Here is a 9,673-nt window from a genome sequence, read left to right on the forward strand (position 1 = left end):
AATGAACCCCAGTAGAACCCTGTCCACATTTTCACCTGAGTGCAGAAACACATGCAGTTTCCGAAATATTATGTTCTGTTCCGAATACTGCACGGTGAACAAAGTCCAGAAATGTAGTACGCCTAATTTAATTTGTAATGCTACTTCGTCAGAAACCTTAGAGTCGCTTGTCTTCTGGGAAACAACGTCGAGTTTCGGAAGAACATATAGCCTCCATCTTCAGGGTAGGATAAACCGAGCAAGATACCGGCGTGAAAGCAGATACCAGTTATCTTTTAGAGCAGACAATAATTAATAAAGTAGAGTACAGTCGTTCTTTGAAGCAAATAGCCTCTCAAATAGCCAAAAGATTCCACGTTTTCTATGGAAGTCGAATATTTGTTATAGCATTCATAAGAGCAATCCACCGCCCCAAATTAATCCATTCCACCTTGTCTCATTCTGCTTCTTAAAGACAAATTTTAATACTACCTTCCCACGTATGCTTAGGTCTTCTAAGTTGTCTCTTCCCTTCTGGATTTTCCAGTCAAAATTTTGTATTGATTCTTCTTATCCTTTTGTATGTTGCATTTTCCACCCATAAAATCCTCCTGCATTTCATCATCCTAATTATATCTGATGATTACATATTACGATTATGCAATTTTCTCTAGCCTCCTGTTACATCCTCCTGCTCAATCTCAGTTCCAACTACTTTTCTCAGTGCATTGTCCTCATTTAGACCTATCATCAATCTGTGCACTTCCATCAATGCAAAATATCAAGTTTTGCACCTGTAGAGAACAGCGGGTAAAATTATTTTTTCTGTACGTCTTTACAATTCTGCAAAGCAGACGGGAGGACAAAAAATTCTGAACTTCATTACAGCAAGCGGTCATTAACCTGCACTTGTTTCTTTACAGATGTAATTCTGTTTGTTACTGACATTTCTAAAACATTTTAAGTTTACCATATTTTAGGAGGATATATTAGCTACCTTTGTATTATATTTTTGTTTGAATATGACTTATTTATGAAGAAAGCAGTCTTCTGGGATTTGGCACCGTGTATATGTGGTGTTAACCGACGTTTCGGAGGAACGTATCGCCTCCATCTTCAGGGTAGAAGGAAAAATATAAGAAATCTGCAAAGCGAAGAGACCATGAGAAACGGTAAAAGCAGACTGCTTTCTTCTAGTCACCGCCGTGAAAGCCTCAAATCTTACATGACATATTTAGCGATGCTGTCATAGCGAAGTGTGTGCAGTATAACACGGCGTTCAGTGTTAGGATTATTAAGGAATGATGAATTGGAAGACGTGGAAGAAAGCAACTTGGTCTGTTTCTAGGTACTTGGAAGGTGTTAGCCGGAACTGACTAAGTAAATTTCCGAAAAAAAAACTCGCTCAAGATATTTGATGTCTCAGCCGAGATCCGAACTAGATACCTTCAGTATAGAAGATATACTTTTGCCGCCTGAGTTAATTTCGTTGATTATCTTCATATCATGATTTTATCCAGCATTCCGAATACGTGATTTGAACATATACAAAGTGAAATAAAATTTGTCCAAAAGTTCTCCCTAGTGTGATTCCTTGTTTAAAAACAAGTAAAATATATTGCACAAGATACGTACTGAGACGTTTAGTTTTCTATATATTCGTCGCCGTCAAATTGGGTAACATGCTCCTCAGGAATTTTATCTGTTACAATAGATAGCGCGTTGTTAGGTCACAGGACAAAACTGGGGCCTGTAGTGAACGAATGCTCATGAAACACATACAAGATGAATAGTGCGACTTGCTCTCAAACCCCGGTACCTTAAACAATAGAGCTGGTACTGCTGCACGAGAATATGTGTTACGTTATCATGTAGACGCCATCCAGACCGATCCAGACGCTAATATTTTTCGACGACTGGAGCAGCTTTTTAGGGCAACTGGCAACCGCAACGCAAGAGCAATTTCCGAGAATTGTTATAGGCCTGAGTTGAACACAAGTTAAAGAATGGAGCAGCGTAAATCGAGCAAACTGCATTGCCGTTTCCTCAATTTGTTGGTTTCTTCTGTGAAGAAGGTATTTGTTAAAGCGCCATACAGAAAAAAAGCCTTTAAAGCAGTAGCACCGAGCGTTCTACTTCCGCCAGAACCAATTTTAACGCGCTGGGGCACGTGGCTGTGTGCAGCGAGTTATTATACCGAACATTTGGAAACAGGACTGTCGTGAATACATCTGATTCCAAAAGTGCAGCATCAATTCAAATTGCCCAAGATGTACTAAAAAACGCAGAACTAGAAACTAATCTTTCCTATATATCTGCTCACTTCTCTCATCTTCCATCCGCCATTTCCTCACTGGAGGCAAGCAGTAGCAATAGTACTTTGTATCAGTCGTTAAGTGTGTTCAAAACCACTGTTTCCAAATTGAATTCGGTTCCTGGAAGAGTTAGTGAAGCAGTAAAGGAAAAAGTACACAGCATTCTTAAAAAATCCAGGATATGAACATATTTGTGAAATTGAAGATATTTTAGCCCCTAAACGTACTAACTGCCAAGTAGGAGACCAGGCTAGACCTCAGGTGTTTATAACCTTTGTGTTTTGTGACATCGGTTTGTCCAGTGATTGAGGCTAGCTCTTTCTAAGGGACCCAACAGAATATGTGTTTTCCCTCACCTGAGGATGGAAACAGATCCAGTTTCCGAAACGTCGTGTTTTTCTTAGTTACCTTAAAACCAGGACGATGGATAAAGTCCGAAAACCCAATATCTCTGTGTGTTATACACCATCGTCAGAATCCTATAGCAACTACTAAAACATTTAGTAATTGTGAACTGCAACAGAAAAGAAGTTGAAATTTCGGAGAGCTAAATGTGAGTGCCATTGTTTTTTTTAAATTTGTAATGAAATATGTTGGCTTTGTTGCATGATTTGAATTTAAGTATAGCTTTTTATTGCAAGTGAATCATTCAGCGATTATATAAAATGAACTGAAATATTGATTTGCTGGTCTTAAAAGAATGTAAAATCAATTTTAATATTTGGTATAAATTTTATGTGCATATTTCGGAAGTTTTTCATGCATAAATGCATACATGTCCTTCGGCCTGCGCAACGCCGCCCAGACCTTCCAGCGCTTAATGGACGACATTCTACGGGGACTCGAATTCTGCTTCGCGTACTTAGACGACATCCTTGTCTTCTCCCGGTCACTCGAAGAGCATGAACAACACCTACGTGCTCTCTTCAACCAACTCCAGAGGTACGGGATCATTATCAACCCGTCAAAGTGCGTCTTCAGAGCACCCGAGGTCACCTATCTCGGCTACATGATGTCCGCCGAGGGTTCCGAACCTCTGGAAGACCGAATGGCCCATCTCCAGGACTGCCACCCTCCGAAGACCGCCAGTCAGCTCCGACGATTCTTAGGCATGCTGAACTTCTACAGGCGATATCTGCCCCACGCAGCGACCACGCAGGCACCACTGCACGCCGTCCTCTCCGGACCCCAAGTCAAGGTCTCCCACCCAATCATTTGGACACCGAAGCTCCACAAGTCATTCGAAGAGTGCAAGGCGAGTTTGTCACGCGCCACTCTACTGGCCCACCCGGATCCATCCGCGCCACTTGCACTCATCACAGATGCCTCCACGTCCGCCATGGGTGCTGTGCTACAACAACGCGTAAGGAACGCCTGGAAGCCCCTCGCCTTCTTCTCAAAGAAGCTCAACCCGGCCCAACAGAAGTACAGCGCCTACGACCGCGAGCTACTTGCTATCTACAAGGCAGTAAAGCATTTCCGCCATATGCTGGAAGCGCGTCACTTCACCATCTTCACCGACCACAAGCCAATCACCTACGCCTTCCAGCAGAAGCGGGATAAATGCTCACCCCGGCAGTTGAACCATCTAGACTTCGTCTCTCAGTTCACAACCGACATCCGACACATCTCTGGACAGGGCAATGTTGTCGCCGACGCCCTCTCTCGCGTCGAGTCCGTCACTGCGCCACCATCTTACGACGCACTTGCCGCGTCACAGGACAGCGATGACGAACTCCGAGCACTCCTGGGATCAACCACCGCCCTGAGGGGTGCGAAGAAGTTGCGAGTTGGCACTGTTTTTGGAGTCTGCTTGACAGCTGTGGATATCAAGATTGATATGGTCGTCTCTGAGGTATCATTACAGATATGCCTCTTGAGTCTCTTTACTTCCAGGAAGCCGTCGCCCTGGACCGTTAATTCTAATGAGGTTCTGTTCACTGCACCACTCTGCCCTGACTTTGCACTCGTCTTAAGGGCGGCCTGCAGTTCTTTCAGTGTTACCGCGTACATGCCATAGAGTGCGCTGAAAAGCGGCTTCCCATCTAAAAATTTGCAAAATTTTCTTCTGTTCTCCTCCGCACTATTTACAATAGTTGTCCACTGCGAGTTTTTCTCTACTATAGCCAGTGTGCATTTGGCAAGGGTTTCGATGTCAATGATCATTTTATGTACCCGTTGTACTAGAGAAGCTGCTTCTGGGTACTTGTTCATTATGGCATGGCATTCAGATTTCAGCGTTAATAGCTCCTTCCTCCGGTATTTCCAGAAGACCGGTTCTGGGACGTCCGCCATTTTGGTGTACACTCAGATTCACCACTGGTTTTGTTTCGCACAGCCGCGGCCGGACGGCAAACTTCACCGATACCACTTTCGCCAAACGGGAGTTGGCCGTGAAGACACTACGTAACGTGAAGTCCGTATAAACCGCTCTGTCCGACACACGTTTCGTTCATTTCACTAATTCCAGTCAAGACCTGGTGTAGCTGACTTATCTGAAAGACAATTTAATTTCTACAGTTTCAATATAAAACCCATTTTGTAGTACACACAACAGATAGCTCTAAACTCCTGACTCAATCCACCTCACTTTGAATACTCCCTCTGTCGAGCTCTTCTTCAAATTTAACTCACGACCCGGGCCTGAATGAAGTCAAGGTCAAAGTTACTTTACGACTGGTGGTTTACCGCCAATCAGCTCGTCTTGGCGCCAGGGACCCTGAAGAGCACGACCAGATTTATTTTCACCCACCTGAACTCTTGCAATAATACTCCTTACATAACATCCTCTCTGATATGAAGATGGGTTGGTTTGAATCAAAGTCAAAGTCTGTATTTTGGTTATAACTATTAGGCGGCCGTGATAGCAGACACCGCCCCGAAGGGTGTCATTTTGCATGTTTCTCTTTTAAGAAGTCGTTCCTGTGCAACCTACATTTTGTCGCTGTGGTTATCAACCTTCAACAGTGAAACAGTGAGCCACTGTGTAGCAATGGACGCCTATTCTTGTACAGCCGTTGGCTAGCAATGGACGACTGGCTTCAACTCTGATACCCCGGACTTTAGGCCATGGGTCACAATATCATGATATGACATAGGAGTTTCATGTACAGAGTATTTTCTTTGTTAACATACAAAGGATAGCGTGGACCATATACTAAAAAAAGTAAAATGATGGATGCAGGAACACTTAATGTAATATATAGAAAAGTTGTCTGTAATGGTATTTTAACAACCATCACCAAAATACCATGGTAGGAACAAGACAAAATGAAACAAATAACTCTTAACTTATTTTATTAATATTTTAATATACCACTATGAGTTCATAATGGTAATAATTATTATAATACATATTAAACTGATATATCATCCCTTATTAATTATAATAAGGTATGGGCAGCCTTCCTATTATATAGATTAACACAGAAATGACAATGTTAATAATCAATGTGATCAAAATACAGGTGAAATTCATAACAACCGATTTCCTTCTCTCCTTTTTACAGTATAATACTGTGGGAAATGCTGTTCATTGTAAATAAATGAGTACATCCTACCTTCAAATGAAGAAAGGCGACTGTTATTCCTCAATATACAAATCAACAGATTCGAGCAATGAACAAGCTTCTTTACATAACAGCCTTGCCTATGACAGAAGCAGCAAAATAAATGTGGAAAGCTTCAGTGACAGTTTCATAGGTCTGACAAAATAAGTACAACACAAAACTTTGTGCAGTAATAAGTGATCACTTTCATAAATTAAAAAAGAATCAAACAAATATTACAATTGGTACAAAGATAAAGGATTTTAGTGTCAACAAAATAACTAAGATCTTATAATAACCTAACAAGGACATCAATCTGTACATAATCCTCAAAGACAGTTTCTCACATTATTATTCATTCAGATCAAATCTGCTCTACAATTAAAGTTCAGTTTTATTCCTTATAAAACTTCACAACTTTATACAGTATTTTGCATAGTGAAATTACTGACTAGAATCTCTAAGCAGAATTGTTATAGAGAGGACACCCATTCTACACATAACATACTACTGACTACATTTCAAAAGTAATTAATAGAATATGAGGTTTAAAGAAATTACATCAGTTAAGAGAAGTTGAAGTAAAAAAAACATTTTAGCTGCCAATAGACATCTTTTCTCAAAAACTTATGTACAAACTAATATTTATATAATAAAATTAGCATATACTGATTTAAGAAGTCAAGAGATGGATATAAACATTTCTCAATAACTGATAAACCACCCCCTCAACTTGATCACCTGTTTTATAAGGTACAGGAAGAAACGAAATCACAGTGTGTTTGCTTTCTCTGACACACCAGCACAATAGCCATACTTTTAACACATTGTGTACAGCAACAATTGTAGGCATAGCAAAAAACCCAGATTCCCTAGTCTTTTTAAGTAGTCTTAAGTTCCACCATCATTTAACATTCTAAGGATTTATGACCACTTTAGAAATCATGGATCCCTTAATCTACAGTTATGTATGTGTGCTGAGAGGCCACTGCTGTATTAGAAGCTTGGCTCAACTCGACAAAAATGCAAGCCTAGACAGTATACGCATGGAACCACAATGTGGGGTCAACTTTGGCTTAAGATGAGATAACATTTATAAAATAACATTTCTATGCACAAAATGGCATAAGAAGTTTGACATGTTAACCTATTAATTCTTCCGGTCATCTTGAAGTGAAATAATGCCAAGGCTCACCCAGTCATCTCTTAGCCTTGGCATGACTTCATGCCCATAATGTGGGGTTGTATGCTGAATGCTACTAACATTTCTAGTACAGTATCTGAACTATGCAAAGCTGGAAACTGAAAACTATAAAGTTCAAGTGTATTAAGTTATAGTTTTACACTGTTTTAATTAGATCCCTTCTATACCAAAAAAAAAAAAAAAAGTTTGGAATCTAAATATTATACACAGAAGAAAAGGTTAATGTCTAACAGTTAATGTACCAGAGAATTTTAATTTTTGGCTGCATACATTCTTGTTGAGAGGAAATGCCTGCAAAATAAGAAACTGGTTCATCCTCTAAGAGAGGTTATCCGACGTCCAGGTATACCACATATATGTATATGGTAACAATTGTGGGGCTAACTTATACATATGGGATGGTCTTATTTGAAGATAAATTTATCCATACACAAAACCATGGAGTGTGCCATTTAAAGAGAACAAAATGCATTAACATGAGTAATTTTTTTCTAAAAAATTATGCATAAACACACATACGAATATAAACCATGTTCCCACACTGTGTACAATCATATGGTATAATAAAGATTTAATCGTCTGATACTTTAATTTTGAAAAAAGCTCTGTTTTGAACAGAGTATGAGCACTGTATATTAACATCCTGTATATTTGTTTGCACAACAGAAATGATTAACTTTACAATTAAGTTTATTTCAGTCCAATGGGACATATAATGCCTTCACCACTTCAGCACACAAAAAAAAATCAGAAATGATTAAGATATATAATTTAAGTCTTCTTCCATGCAGTTATTGACATGTAGCTGGACCAGAATGCAACAGTATAGTGATATAGCTACATGAAATATTGTAATATGCTACATTTAAAAAGTACAACAATTTTGATATTTAACAGAGGACTGTGCTTCTTCATATGTTTTAAGCAACTATCAACAGAAGTTTGTCATCTACTGGGAATAACTCCAATCAATATGTTACCCAATGCACATTGCTTAATTGATCTGAAATGTGCATAAAATCCTCAAGGAAGAACTGAACAATAATTTCAAAACTCAATTAAAAATTGGACTCTGTGTGAATGTTTAAGTTATCCACACTAAACTATGAATTCTAAACTTTCCAATCTGCCAGAGTACATACAATATAAATAAAGGATACAGCAGATACAAAGAGTGGACGGATAGCATTTCAACCAACATGACCTGTAACTGCTACAGTTCAGCAAACTGATGGTATAACCCCTTGACGCAGCAAATCTATATGAATGTAATACAATTAAACATTTACTCTTGCACCCAACATACTAAACAAAATGCATAAATGGCATTTGAATTACACTGCTCAGATAGTTTCAGAATACACTGAACTTACATGGAGCAAGGAATTACTTCTATCAAAGTATTATTATAGCAGTCTGTTGCAAGATTACCTACCATCTCAAAACTGTATATAAGTACACCCCAATTTAAGTGGTAGTTTCATTTCTGTATAATTCTGTGTAATGCAAAATCACATAAACCGAAGACTTACTGCATAAAATCAGACTTAAAAAGCAAAGTTACATTTCTGAGTAGAAATTCTTCAGCTGTAAACTCCACGACTGTTATTCTTTATTTGTTACTTAACAGTAATTATATTTTAGTCACATCGAAAACATATTTAAATATATAAATGACATTAATTAGTTTAAATTAACAAATATTACATATTTACCATAATATTTGAACTAAATATACTTCTGGAGTTCTCTTTATGGGCTTTCGACTGAGAAGGCTGGAGATTTAGTAAGGTTACTCAGAGTAGGAGGAAGAGGAGGTAGTATGGTCATTATCAAAGGTATCCTTTGATTCTTGGTCAAGAACTGAAATTTCTGAAGTTGCTCTAGCTGTAATTTTGGAGCTTACTCATTCTCAAGAAATGCACATGGGATGCAGGGCCTAGACAGTTTATTCCTAAGAACAAAACTGCATATTCTGTTGAAACGTGAGTACAGCTGTACTACTTAGTATACAAATCTGCATGTAAATAAATAGAAAACGCCCCACAATATTGATATAAATCAGGGTACAGCTGTACTACTTAGTATACAAATCTGCATGTAAATAAATAGAAAACGCCCCACAATATTGATATAAATCAGGGTAGAGCTGTACTATTTAGTATACAAATCTGCATGTAAATAAATAGAAAATGCCCCACAATATTGATATAAATCAGGGTACAGTTGTAATATTTAGTATACAAATCTGCATATAAATAAATAGAAAATGCCCCACAATATTGATATAAATCAGGGTACAGTTGTAATATTTAGTATACAAATCTGCATATAAATAAATAGAAAATGCCCCACAATATTGATATAAATTAGGGTACAGCTGAACTATTTAGTATACAAATCTGCATGTAAATAAATAGAAAATGCCCCAAAATATTGATATAAATCAGGGTACAGCTGTACTATTTAATGCATAAATCTGCATTTAAATAAACAGAAAATGTCCCACAATATTATGTAGATTCTTAAGCGGACAGGAAAGAAAATCGGAATTATTCTCTATCAAAAGAAAAAAGTAAAGGTATCCTTGTAACAGGCCTTGGAGGCCCATAGGGTAATGAGATGGT

This window comes from Cryptotermes secundus, unplaced genomic scaffold (assembly GCF_002891405.2).
Source record: "Cryptotermes secundus unplaced genomic scaffold, Csec_1.0 scaffold146, whole genome shotgun sequence".
Classification (NCBI taxonomy): Eukaryota; Metazoa; Arthropoda; class Insecta; order Blattodea; family Kalotermitidae; genus Cryptotermes; species Cryptotermes secundus.